Below are 16,983 nucleotides of genomic sequence, written 5' to 3' on the forward strand. Positions count from 1 at the left end.
GGAAAAGCATTATACTTTTGGATATTAGGACATAGAACATAGAAATCTGCAGCATTTTACAGGCCCTTCGCCCCACAATGTCGTGCCGGCCATGTAACCTACTCGAGAAACTGCCTACAGTTTCCCTACCGCATAGCCCTCTATTTTTCTAAGCTCCATGTAGCTCTTAAAAGACCCTATTGTATCCGCTTCCACCACCACTGCCAGTGCATTCCAGGCACCCACCGCACTGTGTGTAAAACTTCCTCCTATCATCCCCTTGGTACCTATTTCCAAGCTCCTTAAATCTATGCCCCCTCGTGTTAGCCATTTCAGCCCTGGGAAAAAGCCTCCGGCTATCCACACAATCAAAACCCCTCATCATCTTATACACCTCTATCAGGTCACCTCTCATCCTCCGTCACTCCAAGGGGAAAAGGCCAAGTTCACTGAACCATGAGTTAATTATATGGAGGAGCAGTCCATGGAGTACGATTCCCTCACTGGATTTATTTATTGCTGCAAAGTCTAGATGCTGGCAAGTCACCTATTCCAGAGTTTCAAATGGACAAGAAAAGCACCCAACAGAATATCTTCATTGCTTCTGAGGATGAGGTAAGTAGGCCCTCTCAGATTATCTTTTTGAGATTTTTTGAGGGGGAATTTAGTGGGTATACTTTTTAGCTCTTTGCTCCACACTCAAACTCAGTAGGTAGCGGTAATGCACCTTATGTGCTCTACCAATCACCATTAAACTTTACAAGAAGTAGAAGAACAAAGCAGATGTGATAAAATCATTTAAGAGGCACTTGCACAGATGGGGAATAGTTGAAGATTACAGGCAGATTGGGTTAATTTGCACTGGTATCGTGGTTGTCACAGATGTCGAAGATTGAACGGCCTGTTCTTGGGCTGTATTGTTTTATGTTCTGTCTTCCTTGACAGGTAAATTCTAAGCCGGAGCAACCATTAACATTGTGCGACGCAGAAAACTAACTGGCAATGTGTGTTTGAATGTCGGCCAAAAGAAGACATGAGGTTGCTCTAGTGGACAAGCAGAAGGAGAATCCCAAGAGACTCTACAGATTTATTAAGAGAAAAAGGATAGCAAGAGACAAAATTGGTGCTCTGCAAGATCAGAGTAGTAATCTATACATGGATCCAAACGAGATGGGGGAGGTCTTAGATGGATTTTTTGCATCTGTATTTACCAGGGAGACAGACACAGAACCTATAGATGTGAGGCAATGCAGGTTATGGACCCTATATAGATTACTGAGGAGGAGGTGCTTGGTGTCCTGAGGCAAATTAGGATGGATAAATCCCCAAGGACTGACAATGTGTTCCCTTGGATCCTGTGGGAGGCAAGAGCAGAAACTACAGGGATCCCAGCAGAAATATTTAAAACATCCTTAGACACGGGTGAGATGCCAGGGGACTGGAGGATAGCTAATGTCTTTCTGTTGTTTAAGAAAGTCTCTAAGAATAAGATAGGAATTTATAGGCCAATGAGCCTGACATCAGTAGTGGGAAAGATATTGCAAGGTATTCTAAGGGACCAGATATACAAGTATTTGGATAGACAGAGACTGATTATGGATAGTTAGCATGACTTTGTGCATGGAAAGTCACGCCCAAACATTTTATAGAGTGTTCAAGGAAGTTACCATGAAAGTTGATGAAGGCAAAGCAGTGGATGTTGTCTACGTGGACTTTAGCAAAGCCTCTCACAAGTCCTACATGGGAGGTTGGTCAAGAAGGTTGAGTCGCTTGGCATTCAGAATGAAGTAGTAAATTAGATTAGACATTGGCTCCACTGAAGAAGCCAGAGAGTAGTTGCAGGTGGCTACCTTCTGAATGGAGGCCTGTGACCAGTCATGTGCTGCAGAGATCAGTGCTGGGAATATTGTTGCTTGTCATCTATATAAATGACCTGAATGATAAAATGGTAAACTAGATCAGTAAAATTGCAGATGACATCAAGATTGGGGGTACAGTGATCAGCAAAGAAGATTATCAAGGCTTGCAGTGGGATCTGGAGGAGCTGGTGGAATGGACTGAAAAATAGCAGAAGGAATTTAATGCAGACCAGTGTAAGGTATTGCCCTTTGGGAGGATCAGCCAGGGTAGGCCTTGCATGGTGAGCAGAAAGCACTGAAAAGTGCAGAAGAACGGAGGGATCTGAGGGTACAAGTCCATAATTCCTTGAAAGTGGTGTCACAGTATAATAGGGTTGTAAAGAAAGGCTTTTGGCACATTGGCCTTCTTAAATCAATGTACTGAGTACAGGAGTTGGGCTGCTATGTTGAAATCGTATAAGACATTGATTGAAGCCTAATTTGGAGTATTGTGTGCAGTTTTGTGACCTATCCACTGGAAAATGTAAATATGATTGAAAGAGTGCAGAAAAAAAGTTACTAGGATGTTGCTAAGACCTGAGGACATGAGTTGTAGGGAAAGGTCAAACAGGTTAGGACTTTATTCCCAAGAACATAGAAGATTGGGGGGAGATTTGAAAGAGGTATACAAAATTATGAAGGGTATAGACAGGGAAAATGCAAGCAGCCTTTTTTGACTGTGATTGTGTGAGACCATAACTAGAGGTCATGGGTTAAGGGTAAAAGGAGAAATGTTTAAGGGGAACACGAGGGGGATCTTCTCCACTCAGAGGGTGGTGAGATTGTTGAATGAGCTGCTAGTGGAATTGGTGGATGCGGGGTTGATTTTAACAGTTAGGAGAGACTTGGATAGGTCCACGGTTGGGAAAGGTGTGGAGGGTTATGGTCCGGGTGCAGGTTGATAGGACTAAGCAGAATAATGTTTTGGCATGGACTAGATGGGCCGAAGGGCCTGTTTCTGTGCTGTAGTGCTCTATGACTCTATGAGTCTATTTTTATATCTTGGTCATTTCCCCAGTAACTATAGAGGCTTGAAGGCTAATGAGACTGAACATACTGGAATCTAAGACAACAAGGGCTCAACAGGTCACAAAGCATGTGCGGAGAAAAAAGAGTGAGAGTGCTGCCTGAGTAGTTCTGGAACATAGACTGTTCCAAGAAGCCAAATAAAAGGCAGGCATAGCATGAGCCCATGCACAAGCCAGTGACTACATCTTTGATTCGGAGAAAGTGGGAGGGGTTCAAAGAGAATTTGTTAAAGGTAAGTACAAGTCTTTCCAAGCAGAGGAAAGTGTTAGTGGATCTGAACTGGTTAGATTAGTGCTTGAAAAAGAAATGGAGAGCTCCAAGACTTTTTTAGTGGGGGTTAGAGATGTATAGGGGCCGGATGTTCATGGTGAAAATGAATGGCTGGGGTCAGGAAATTGAAAGTTGAAGTGTTGAAGAGCATACAAGGTGCCCTGGATGTAGGTAGAAAGGGATTTTACTAAGGTGGAGTTATGCAGAGATGAGAGGGGCACGAACAGGCAGAAACAATGGGCCTTCCAGGGTAGGCTCGTTTCTGAATCTTGTGAGGAAAATAGAAACAGACAGTGTGGGGTTTGGGAATTATTACGCTGGAAGCCTTGAAAGGGAGTCCTTCATAAGTAAGTAAGTCTGTGATGATACAGAAGATAGTAGCCTGTTGATTGTGGGTGAGGGCCTGGAACAGGGGTTAGGGAAGAGGAGGTATCTATTTATCTTTTTACTTGGAGATTTTTATCAGTACTCTTCAGAAGAAATATGAGCTAATTAGTTGCTGAATAACTTGTGGATGTAAAGAAGGATAAAGAATCTTAAAGGATTGACATGGAAACTCTGAGTAGAAACAGCTGCGGAAGACACATCCATAATAATCTCTAAACTAAAGTGGAAAAGACAACTTTTAAAGGTTGCAGCTAAAGGGGAATGGAATGGGGCTTATGGATATCTCTTTCAAGAGTCTGGAAATGCCGTGGGTTGCCTAACATTTTTCTGAGCTGTAAAACTTGTCCTTTGTTGCTGGAGCAAAGTTTGAGTGGGTGTGTATTGGCCTTATAGCTATTTTCAGATAATTAATTCTACCGAAATCAATAGAATGGAACATGCAGCATTGTAACTATCATCTATAATCTTACATATCTTCACAATCAACATCGGAAGACAAATTCCTCCCACTATTATTCTGAGATGAACTGATAATCTGTTGAACTCAGTGACGTAGTAGGTTATTATGATCTGTTTCTTAAATGCAGAAGGTTCAGTCCATCAACGAATAGCACATAGGATCTCATATTTCTTCATTAAATTGACCTTTGCTATATTGCACAGGGCCGTGGCAAGATCACAACATGAAACCTGAGTATGGATCGAAGGAATGACGTTTTAGAGGCCATGTCTTATGAAGATAGGTTGAGCAAGCTAGTGCTTTTCTCTTTGGTGCAAAGGAGGATGACGAGTAACTCGATAGAGATGTACAAGGTGATAAATGGCATAGATCGAGTGGATAGTCAGAGCCTTTTTCCCACAGCGGAAATGGCTAATGTGAGGGGAAATAATTTTAAGGTGATTGGAGGAAAGTGTAGGGGGAATGTCCAAGGTAAGTTCCTTACGCAGAGTGGTGGTGCATGGAACACATTGCCGTGAGTGGTGGTGGAAGGAGATGCATTAGGGGAATTTAAGAAACTATTGATAGGCACATGGATGATAGAAGAATGGAGAGTTATGTAGGAGGGAAGGGTTACATTGATCTTCGAGTAGAATAAAAGGTTGACACAACATCATGGGCCAAAGGGCCTGTTCTGTGATGTAATGTTCTTTGTTTCTATGAACGACATACTTGTGATAAAGGAATACAGCAATGATTTACCTGATTGGTATCTGAGGTAAAGGGGAGATTAAGCAGACTGAGCCTACACTCACTGAAATGTAGGAGAATGAAATGTGACCTCATTGATACATATAAAATTCATAGAAGGTTTGACAGGGTAGATAGAGGGATTATGCTTACCCTGGTTAGGATATCTAGAAGTATCATTTGCAGTGTCAAAATAATGGTTCTCTTATTAAGGAGAAGAATATCCCCACCCAGAGAGCATGAACCTTTTGAAACAAAAGAGGTTGCAGATGCTGGAACCTGGAACTGTTGTGATACAGAGTTCCAACCCTAAGCACCAACAATTCCTTCCCTCCCCATCCCACAGTGAAATGTTGGAATTGTATTCAGGAAGTCTGGGGAGCCTCAGTTATGAGCATACTTGCGACAAATTTGAATGAAGGTTTCGGATATTAGTGGAATCGAGGAAGATGGGCTGGTAAAGGAAACTGAGGTAGAAAGTCAGCCATGTTTTTGAATGGCAATGCAGAATGTGGCTCCAAAGTCCCACACTTGTTCCTATCTCTTATGTTCTTAGTCCTTATGTCCAACTTGGCAATTGACCAGCCTGACTCGAAGAAACAATGGATCAATGGAAGATTTCTTAATTTGTTGAGTAATTGAATGCATGAATTAGAATGAAGATTATTGAAAGGAATGAGAAAAGGAGAGAAATAAGATTTGGAAGGCAGTTTCCAATGGAAGAGTCAGTAAGAGCAATATTTGCATATATAATGGACACTGAAAATCTATACAGGTCATCCAGCTCATTCATAGAAATGTATTTATTGAATACAGATTTTACTCCCACTCATCCAACAAAGAAGCCTTTTCAGATGTTAACTCTAAGATGACAATTACAGACTCACAAGCCTAGATTTTTCTTCACTGTCAATATAGATTAAGCTCAAATCATAGTAGAATCAGAATCAGAATCAGGTTTATTATCACTGGCATGTGATGTGAAATTTGTTAACTTAGCAGCAGCGGTTCAATGCAACACATAATCTAGAAGAGAGAAAAAATAATAATAGTAAATAAACAAGTAAATCAATTACAGTATAAATATATTGAATAGATTTTTTAAAATGTACTAAAATCAGAAATACTATATATTTTAAAAACTGAGGTAGTGTCCAAGGATTCAATGTCCATTTAGGAATCGGATGGCAGAGGGGAAGAAGCTGTTCCTGAATCGCTGAGTGTGTGCCTTCAGGCTTCTGTACCTCCTACCTGATGGTAACAGTGAGAAAAGGGCATGGCCTGGGTGCTGGAGGTCCTTAATAATGGACGTTGCCTTTCTGAGATACTGCTCCCTGAAGATGTCCTGGGTACTTTGTAGGCTAGTACCCAAGATGGAGCGGACTAGATTTACAACCTTCTGCAGCTTCTTCAGCAGTAAAGTGTTCTGATGGGCAACAGTGTTAATATCTTCTCCAATAGGTGGTGAAGTGTACAACTTGGGCAGCACAGTACAGTAGCAGTTAGCATAGTGCCAGTGACCCGAGTTCAATTCCTGCTGTCTGTCTGTCTGTCAGGAGTTTGTACATTCTCCTCGTGACCCCATGGGTTTCATCTGGGTGCTCTGGTTTCCTCTCATATTCCAAAGTCCTATGGGTTAGTATATTATTTGGTCACCTGGGTGTAATTGGGCAGTGTGGGCTACTTGGAATGGAAGTACCTGTTAACATGCTGTTTCTCTAATTAAAAAACAAGCTTGAGATTCTTTCATTGGTAAGTGCTGATAGTCCTACATCATGGAAACGGGTCTTCAAACCACTGAAAGCCAAAAACTTTTTAAAAAGACAAAAGCTGTGGGGGAAATTCTCAGTGGATCAGGCAGTATCTGTGGAAAATGAAACCGATATCAGTTCAGGTTGAAGACTCGTCATCAGAACCTTCTGCTAAGCCTTCTACCTGCATTTACACTATTCCTACGCTAGCCCCGTTTTATTCCAACCAGTTTAAGTTTATTCACTGTTTATCCCCCTCCCATCAGGGAAGAGTAGGCAGCATTCACGCCAGGACCACTAGACTCAGAAACAGCGACTTCCTCCAAGCCATCGGGCTTCAACACCTCAACCCATTAACCCACTCCACCACCACAACATCCACATCAGCCTTTACTCTCCACAATCCTTCAGCACCCTTCATCCCTCCATACATAAAATCAGTCTATGACAATAAGGTAATTTTATGTTTATGTAGGCACACTCGACAGTTACTTGTACATTGTATTTTATAGCACTAATTTTCTATTTATTGTGTTTTTATGATTATTGTATTTTTGGATCTAGAGTAACAATCTTTTATTCTGCTTTACACTCATATACTGAAGAATGACAATAAACAATCTTGAACTCTCCTCAAATCTACTTATTAACCAGAGAATCTAATATTCAACCCTTGGGATGCGTTTTTTTTTTGAAAAAGCAAGTAGGGTCTGCTAATGCTTGACTGCAGAGACATTTCTTTAAGCTAAACTGATTGTAGTTTGCATCGCTCCTGAACCCTCATTATAGAAGCTGATTCATATTAAGAAATTTATATTCCTAAAGAGGGGGATGTAAATTTTAGATTTTCATTTAGATTTTATATCTCTTTTTACTTAAGGAGAGGTAGAGTGTTGGAGATATTCAGCAAGATTAAGGGTTAATTCCAAAAAGAGAGGAATTAATTTGGAAATGATCAAGAATGACCAGAATTGGAGGTACAATATATTGATATCTCAAAGAATTGTGAGTCCGGAAGATTCTACAGGCTAAGTGAATATAATCGCCATGCTTGTGAGCTGCCCCAGACAAAATGCATAGTCTGCGTCAACAACCAACACAGTCCAAGGACTGTGCCGAGGGCAGCCTGCAAGCTGAGTGACAAATTGCAAGCTGGTCCTGGCAACATCCTCAGACCGTGTTGGTTGTTGACAGAAACAATGTAGGTTTAGATTGTTTTTGATTAATAAAGGTAATCTTTAAATCTTTAAGGGATATAAGAAGAAGGGTGGAGATTGCAAAAACTAAAATATCACCTAACCAGAAGCTGACTTAAGCCTGTAAACACAAGAGTGTCTGATGAAGGGGAATTGGTTTGAGTTATGATATAAGAGTAGAGTTTAGCTTGATAATGATCACCCTACCCTCAAATTTACCTCCATTTCCAAAGCCTCCCTCCCCTTTCTTGATCTTTCTGTCTCTATCTCTGAGACAGCATATCCACCGTTATCTAGTCCAAACCCATGGGCTCTCACAGCTACTTTTACTGTACCTCCTCCCACCACTACTTGTAAAACCACCATTCCCTTTTCTCAATTCCTCCATCTCCACCACATCTGCTCTCAGGATGAGGATTTTCATTCCAGAACAAAGGAGACGTCCTCCATCTTCAAAGAAAGTGGCTTCCTTCCTTCAACCATCAACGCTGCTGTCAACTGCATCTCTTCCATTTCATACATATCTACTCCCAATCCATCCTCCAGCCAACCCACCAGAGACAGGATTCCTCTTGGTCTCACCTACCACCCCACCAGCCTCTACATCCATCAAATAATTCTCCACAACTTCTGCCATCTCCAAAGGGATCCTACCAACAAGCGCATCTTTTCCTCCCCTCCCCCACTTTCTGCTTTCCACAAGGATCACTCCCTATGCGACTCCCTTGTCCATTTGGCCCTGCCCACTTATCTCCCTCCTGGCACTTACCCTGGCAAGCTCTCACTACCATTCAGAGCCCCAAACAGTCCTTCCAGGTGAGGCAACACTTCACCTGTGAGTCTATTGGGGTCCTATACTGTGACCGGTGTTCCTGGTGTGGCCTCCTGTATATCGGTGAGACCCAAAGCAGATTGGAAAACCACTTCGCCAATCACCTTTCATCCGTCTGCTAGAATTTCCCAGGATCTCTCAATGTCACCCATTTTAATTCCACTTCCCACTCCCATTCCGATATACCTATCCGTGCCCTCCTCCACTCTTGTGATGAGGCCACACGTAGGTTGGAGGAACAACACCTTATATTTTGTCTGGGTAATCTCCAACCTGATGGCATGAACATCGATTTCTCGAACTTCCAGTAATACACCCCCCCCCCCCAAACTTCACCAAATCCTCGTCCCTTTTTCCCTCTCTTATCTTATTTCCTTGCGAGCCCATCATCACCCTCTGGTTCTCCTTCCCCTTTTTTTCTTCCATGGTTTTCTGTCCACTCCTATCAGATTCCCGCTTCTCCAGCTCTGTAGTTCCTTCGCCAATCAACTTTCCAGCTCTGTACTTCATCCCTTCCCCTCCCAGTTTCACCTATCACCTTGTGTTTCTCCCTCCCCTCCCCTGCCTTTTATATCTACTTCTCAGCTTACTTCTCCAGTCCTGCCAAAGAGTCTAGGCCCAAAACATCGAGTGTACTCTTTTCCATAGATGTTGCCTGGCCTGCTGAGTTCCCCAGCATTTTGTGTGTGTTGCTTGGATTTCCAGCATCAGCAGATTTTCTCTTGTTTGCAAGAGAACAAAGTTAATTTTCCGACTTCTTAGGCTAGGCATTCAAGATCAAGGATCAACTTTATTCACCATATACATTTACAGTTGAAGTCAGAAGTTACATGCACCTTAGCCAAATACATTTAAACTCAGTTTTTCACAATTCTTGACATTTAATCCTAGAAAACATTCCCTGTCTTAGGTCAGTTAGGATCACTACTTTATTTTAAGAATGTGAAATGTCAGAATAATGATAGAAAGAATGATTTATTTCAGCTTTTATTTCTTTCATCACTTTCCCAGTGGGTCAGAAGTTTACATACACTTTGTTAGTATTTGGTAGCATTGCCTTTAAATTGTTTAACTTGGGTCAAACGTTTTGGATTGCCTTCCACAAGCTTCTCACAGTAAGTTGCTGGAATTTTATTCCATTCCTCCCGATAGAACTTGTGTAACTGAGTCAGGATTGTAGGCCCCTTTGCTCGCGCACACTTTTTCAGTTTTGCCCACAAATTTTCTATCGGATTAAGGTCGGAAAATGATGTCAAGTCTGGTTCATCCTTGGGAGCAATTTCCAAATGCCTGAAGGTACCACGTTCATCTGTACAAGCAATAGTACGTAAGTATAAACACCATGGGACCACGCAGCCGTCATACCGCTCAGGAAGGAGATGCATTCTGTCTCCTAGAGATGAACTTACATTGGTGTGGAAAGTGCAAATCAATCCCAGAACAACAGCAAAGGACCTTGTGAAGATGCTGGAGGAAACAGGTAGACAAGTATCTATATCCACAGTAAAACGAGTCCTATATCGACATAACCTGAAAGGCTGCTCAGCAAGGAAGAAGCCACTGCTCCAAAACCGCCATTAAAAAGCCAGACTACAGTTTGCAAGTGCACATCGAGACAAAGATCTTACTTTTTGGAGACATGTTCTCTGGTCTGATGAAACAAAAATTGAACTGTTTGGCCATAATGACCATCGTTATGTTTGGAGAGAAAAAGGTGAGGCTTGCAAGCCGAAGAACACCATCCCAACCATGAAGCATGGGGGTGACAGCATCATGTTGTGGGGGTGCTTTGCTGCAGGAGGGACTGGTGCACTTCACAAAATAGATGGCATCATGAGGAAGGAAAATTATGTGGCTATATTGAAGCAACATCTCAAAACATCATCCAGGAAGTTAAAGCTCGGTTGCAAATGGGTCTTCCAAATGGACAATGACCCCAAGCATACCTCCAAAGTTGTGGCAAAATTGCTTAAGGGCAACAAAGTCAAGGTATTGGAGTGGCCATCACAAAGCCCTGACCTCAATCCGTAGAAAATTTGTGGGCAGAACTGAAAAAGCTTGTGCGAGCAAGGGGACCTACAAACCTGACTCAGTTTCACCAGTTCTGTCTGGAGGAATGGAACAAAATTCCAGCAACTTACTGTGAGAGGCTTGTGGAAGGCAACCCAAAACGTTTGACCCAAGTTAAACAATTTAAAGGCAATGCTACCAAATACTAACAAAGTGTATGTAAACTTCTGACCCACTGGGAAAGTGATGAAAGAAATAAAAGCTGAAATAAATCATTCTCTCTACTATTATTCTGACATTTCACATTCTTAAAATAAAGTAGCGATCCTAACTGACCTAAGACAGGGAATGTTTTCTAGGATTAAGTATCAGGAATTGTGAAAAACTGAGTTTAAATGTATTTGCTAAGGTGCATGTAAACTTCTGACTTCAACTGTACATGTACTAGGAGTTTAATGTGGTGTGATCAGGATGATATTCACTCAGTGGCCATGACCTTCTGCTGCTGTAGCCCATTCAGTTCAAGGCTCGGCGCACTGTGAGTTCAGAGAAGCTGTTCTGAACATCACTGTTGTAATGTGCTGTTATTTAAGATACTGTCCACTTCCTGACAGCTTGAACCAGTCAGGCCATTCCCCTCTGACCTCTCTCATTGCCCACAGAACTGCCGCTCACTAGATGTTTTTTGTTTTGTAGCACTAATCTCTGTAAACTCTAGAGACCGTTGTGCATGAAAACCCCAGGAGATCGGCAGTTTTTGTGATACTCAAACCGCCCCCTCTGGAATCAACAATCATTCCATGGTCAAAGTCACTTATATCATATTTCCAACCCCATTTTGATGTTTGGTCTGAAAAATAACCTCTTGACCATGTCTGCGTGCTTTTACGCAATGAGTTGCTGCCACATGATTAACGAGCCAGTATACAGGTGTGCCTAATAAAGTGGCCACTGAGAGTAAATACCAACTGTTGGGATTAGTTGATAGCATGTGTATGGGAATCTAAAATATAAAATAGAAAATAAATAAAAGAAGTCTTAAATCTCATGGGATAGATCTGACTGTCAGTTTTTCACAGAACTACAAACATTGACTTTTAGCTTCACCTACCTCCTGAAGTATTTTCAAAATGTACACTTTTGTATAAGTTTGCTGTCCCCGAGCGGCAGTACCTGAATGGTTTTGAAAACCAGCAATAATCAAGAGAATTTTAGAAAGGTGCATGTTCATTATTCTGCTTCTTCTGCCTTCCTGCAGAGTCAGCCTTCCTTCCTTCTGAAAGCCCTCAGATCACTTTTTCTTGGAAAGTTAACCAATGTTATGCATAGTATTTACATGTAAATCAGAGAATAACATTTCAAAGCAAATAGTTCAAATGGCGCAAAAAAAAAAGTCTGGGGACTTTTCCCTCCAGCAGGTTTTCCCAGTAAATACAACCTGTCGTTATGACATTTCATCATCCTATTGGTTTTGTTTTTGGTTTAAATTGTGAATCACTTGGATATGTTCAAATGATGACCACAAGTATTTCACCTAACATTGATGTCTACATACTGTTTTTGAAATATCATCTGGCTTGGAATAGGTCTTCAGTTCAGAAATGAAATTAATAAATTTGAAGTAAACAGGTCAGAAAATTCATCTTTAAAAGTCTTTTGTACTGACCTCAGCTAAGTCACACCGAACAATGACTGGGGTCCTACGGTCAATCAGAATCATAGCCAAGCTAACTTCAGGGAAGCAGCTTTGGGGAGGCACGGTAGCACAGTGCTAAGCACAACACTTTACAGTACCAGTGATTAGGGTTCAAGTCACTCCCCCACTCCCCAGCTGCATGTTAGGAGTTTGTACGTTTTCCTAGTGACCATATAGCTTTCTTCCAGATTCTCCGGTTTCCTTCCGCAGTTCAAAGAAGTACCGGTTGTAGGTTGATTGGTCATTGTAAATTGCCCCGCGATTAAGCTAAGGTTAAATCGAGGGCTGCTGAACAGCATGACTCAAAGGGCCGAATGACCCACTCCATGCTGAATCTCAATAAGTAAATAAATGATTCATGTGGAACCAACCAGCCATCTTATCAAATCATAAAATGGTTACAGTAGAGAAAGAAGCCATTTGGCTCATCAGGTCTGTACCAGATCCTTCCCAGAGCAATTCAATATTTTCACACTCCACCCTTTATCCAAAGACTGGTAATTATTTACTCACCATATATTTATCCAATTCTTTCTTGAAAGCCAGAACAGAACCTCCTCCACCACATCTGCATGCCAGACTCCATGGAGTCATAGAGCACTACAGCACAAAAGCAGGTTCTTTGGCCCATCCAGTCTGTACTGAACTATTCTTCTGCCTACCCCTGTCAAATGGCACCCAGTCTATAGCCCTCCATGCCCCTCCCATCTAACTTTCTCCTAAATTTTGAAATCAAGCCTGCATCCACCACTCCACAATCTCTCCACCCTCTGAGTGAAGAAGTTCCCCCTCATGTTCCCCTTAAACATTTCAACTTTTACCCTTAACCCAGGACCCCTAGTTGTAGCCTCACCCAATCTCATTGGAAAAGCCTGCTTACATTTATCCTATTACTACAAATAATTTTGTGTACCTCTATCAATTCACATCTCATTCTCCTACGCTCCAGGGAATAATGTTCTAACCTATTCCAACCTTCCCTATTACTCTAGTCCTCTAGTCCCAGCAACATCCTTATAACCTTTCTCCGTACTCTTTCAATTTTATTGACTCCAAACACATATCGCATTAAAAAGATTTTCTCTCATGTCATTATTCATTTTCTCCCCTTTTGTTCTTGTACCTGTAACCTCTTATTTATCTACCTCAACCAGGTATCTCTTTGGCCTTACCTCAGACCATAAGACCTAGGAGCAGATTTAGACTATTCAGTTCGTTGAGTCTGCTCCGCCATTTCATCATGAATGATCCATTTCCCTCTCAACCCTATTCTCATGCCTTCTCCCTGTAGTCTTTCATGCCCTGACTTACCAAGAATCTATTAACCTCCATCTTAAATACACCCAATGACCTGGCCTCTACGGTTGCCTGTGGCAATGAATTCCATAGATTCACCACCCTCTGGCTAAAGAAATTTCTCCTCATCTCCATTCTAATTGGACATCCCTCTATCCTGATGCTGTACTCTCTGGTCCTAGATTCCACCACCATATTCAACATCTTCTCTACACCCACTCTATCTTGGCCTTTCAACATTTTGAATGAGGTTTCAATGAGATGCCCCCTCATTGTTCTATATACCAGCGAGTAAAAGCCTAGAGCCATCAATCACACCTCATACAATAAGCCTTTCATTCTCAGAAACATTCTCGTGAACTTCCTCTGAACCCTTTCAATATCAGCACATCCTTTCTTAAATAAGGGGCCCAAAATTGCTCATAATAGTCAAAGTGAAGCCTCACCAGTGCCTTACATTACACCCTTGTTTTTATATTCTAGTCCTCTCGAAATGAATGCTAACATTGCATTGGGCCTCCTCACTCCTGACTCAATCTGCAATTAACCTTTAAGAAATCCTGCACAAGGGATTCCCAAGTCCCTTTTCCCCTTGGATTGTTGAATTGTTTTCCTTGTTAGAAAATAGTTGATGTTTTTATTCCTTCTACCAAAGTACATGACCACACCCTTAACGATACTGTATTTCATTTGCCATTTCTTTGCCCATTCACCTTAATCTGTCCAAGTGGTCTGCAGCCCTATTGCTTCCTCAACACTGCCTGCCCCTCCACCTTTGCCTCAAAACCATCAATTCTATCATTAGTGGGAAGATAGAGGATTGGGAAGTTTTTAAAAACCTATAGACGGCAACTGAAAGAATAATTAGAAGAGAAAAGATTAAATACTGAAAGCAAGCTAGCAAATAATATCAAAGTGGATAGTAAAAACTTTTTCAAGTATGTAAAAAATAAAAGAGAAATTAGAGTGGATATAGGACCACTAGAAAATGAGGCCAGAGAAGTAATAACAGGGGACAAGGAGATGGCTGATGAACTAAATGTGTATCTTGCATCAGTCTCCACCATGGAAGACACTAGCAGTGTGCCAGATGTTACAGTGTGTGAAGGAAGAGAAGTGGGTGCAGTTACTATTACAAAGGAGAAGGTGCTCAAAAAGCTGAAAGATCTAAAGGTATATAAGTCATCCAGACCAGATGAACTACACCCTAGAGTTCTGAAAGAGGTAGCATTAGAGATTGTGGTGGCATTAGAAATGATCTTTCAAAAATAATTGGACTCTGGCATGGTGCCAGAGGACTGGAAAATTGCAAATGTCACTCCACTCTTTAAGAAAGGAAGAGGCAGCAGAAAGGAAATTATAGACCAATTAGCCTGACCTCAGTGGCTGGGAAGATGTTAAAATCAATTGTTAAGGATGAGGTGATGGAGTACTTGGTGACACAGGACAAAGTCAGCATGGTTTCCTTAAGGAAAAATCCTACCAGATGAACCTGTTGGAATTCTTTGAGAAGAACAAGTAGGATAGATAAAGTGGATATAGTGGGTGTTGTATATTTGGACTTTCAGAAGGTGTTTGACAAGGTGCCACACATGAGACTACTTACCAAGTTAAGAGCCTGTGGTATTACAGGAAAGTTACTAACATGGTTAGAGCATTGGCTGATTGGTAGGAGATAGTGTCTAGGAATAAAAGGATCCTTTTCTGGTTGGTTTCCAGTGACTAGTAGCATTCCTCAGGGGTCAGTATTGGGACCACTTCTTTTTATGCTGTATATAAATGATCTAGATGGTGGAATAGATGGCTTTGTTGCCATGTTTGCAGATGATACAAAGATTGACGGAGATACAAGTAGTGTTGAGGAAACAGGTAGAACGCAGAAGGACCTAGACAGATTAGGAGATGGGCAAGAAAGTGGCAAAGGAAATATGATGTTGGAAAATGCATGATCATACACTTTGGTAGTAGAAATAAATGTGTGGACTATTTTCTAAACGAGGAAAAAATCCAAAAATTTGAGATGCAAAGGGATTTGGGAGTCCTTGTGGAGAACACCCTAAAGGTTAACTTGCAGGTTGAATCGGTGGTGAGGAAGGCAAATGCAATGTTAGCATTCATTTCAAGAGGTCTAAAGTACAAGAGCAGGGATGTGATGCAGAGGCTTTATCATCGTCGTCGTGGCTATCACTCGAGGTCGAGGATGATGGTCTTCGTTCCGTTAATCTATTTATGGGCTCAGAAGGCACTGGTGAAGCCTCGCCTTGAATATTGTGCAAAATTTTGGTCTCCTTATCTTAGTAAAGATGTGCTGGCATTGGAAAGGGTCCAGAGGAGGTTCACGAGGATGATTCCAGGAATGAAAGGGTTATCATACAAGGAACGTTTGATAGTTCTGGTCTGTACTCAGTGGAATTGAGGATGAGGGGGAATCTCATTGAAACCTTTCAAATGTTGAAAGGCCTGGACAGAGTAGATGTGGAAAGGAGGGAGAGTCTAGGACGAAAGGACAGGCCTCAGGATAGGGGAGTGTCCATTCAAAACAGAGATGCAGAAACATTTCTTTAGCCAGAGGGTGGTGAACTTGTGGAATTCGTTGCCACATGCAGTTGTGGAGGCCAGGTTGTTGGGTGTATTTTAGGCAGAGATTGATAGGTTCTTGATTGGATATGGCATCAAAGGTTACAGGGAGAAAGCTGGGAAATGAGTTTGAGGAGGAGAAAAAAAAGGATCAGCCATGATTGAACGGTGGAGCAGACTCGATGGGCCAAATGGCCTAATTCTGCACCTATGTCTTCTAGTCTTATGGTCTATTACTACCTCTCCAGCATCATTTCCAGTGTCCAACACCTTCTCTTATCTCTTTTTTTACTTAATATATCTAAAAAATCTTTTTGTAGCCTCTTTGATATTGTTGGCTAGCTTACCTTTGTATTTCCTCTTTTACCCCCTTATGGGTTTTGTAGTTGCCTTCTGTTGGCTTTTGAAGGTTTGCAATCCTCTAATTCTCCACTAATTTATGTTCTACTATATTCTCTCTCTTTTGCTTTTATGATAACCTTGGCTTCCCTTGTCAGACCCAGTTGCATCATCCTGCCTTTAAAATACTTCTTTGGGATGTATGTATCCTGTGTCTTCCAAATTGCTCCCAGAAAACTCCTTTGCCATCATTCCTACTGGTGTGCCCTTCCAATCAGCTTCTCTGTCAAGCTCTGTAATTCCCTTCACTCCACGGTGGGTGTGTGTGTGTGTGTGTGTGTGTGTATGTGTGTGTCTGTGTGTGTCTGTGTGTGTCTGTGTGTATGTCTGTGTGTCTGTGTGTGTGTGTCTGTGTGTGTGTGTGTGTGTGTGTGTGTGTCTATGTGTGTGTGTCTATGTGTGTGTCTGTGTGTGTCTATGTGTGTGTATGTCTATGTGTGTGTGTCTGTCTATGTGTGTGTGTCTGTGTGTGTG

This window comes from Mobula hypostoma, chromosome 7 (assembly GCF_963921235.1).
Source record: "Mobula hypostoma chromosome 7, sMobHyp1.1, whole genome shotgun sequence".
NCBI lineage: Eukaryota > Metazoa > Chordata > Chondrichthyes > Myliobatiformes > Myliobatidae > Mobula > Mobula hypostoma.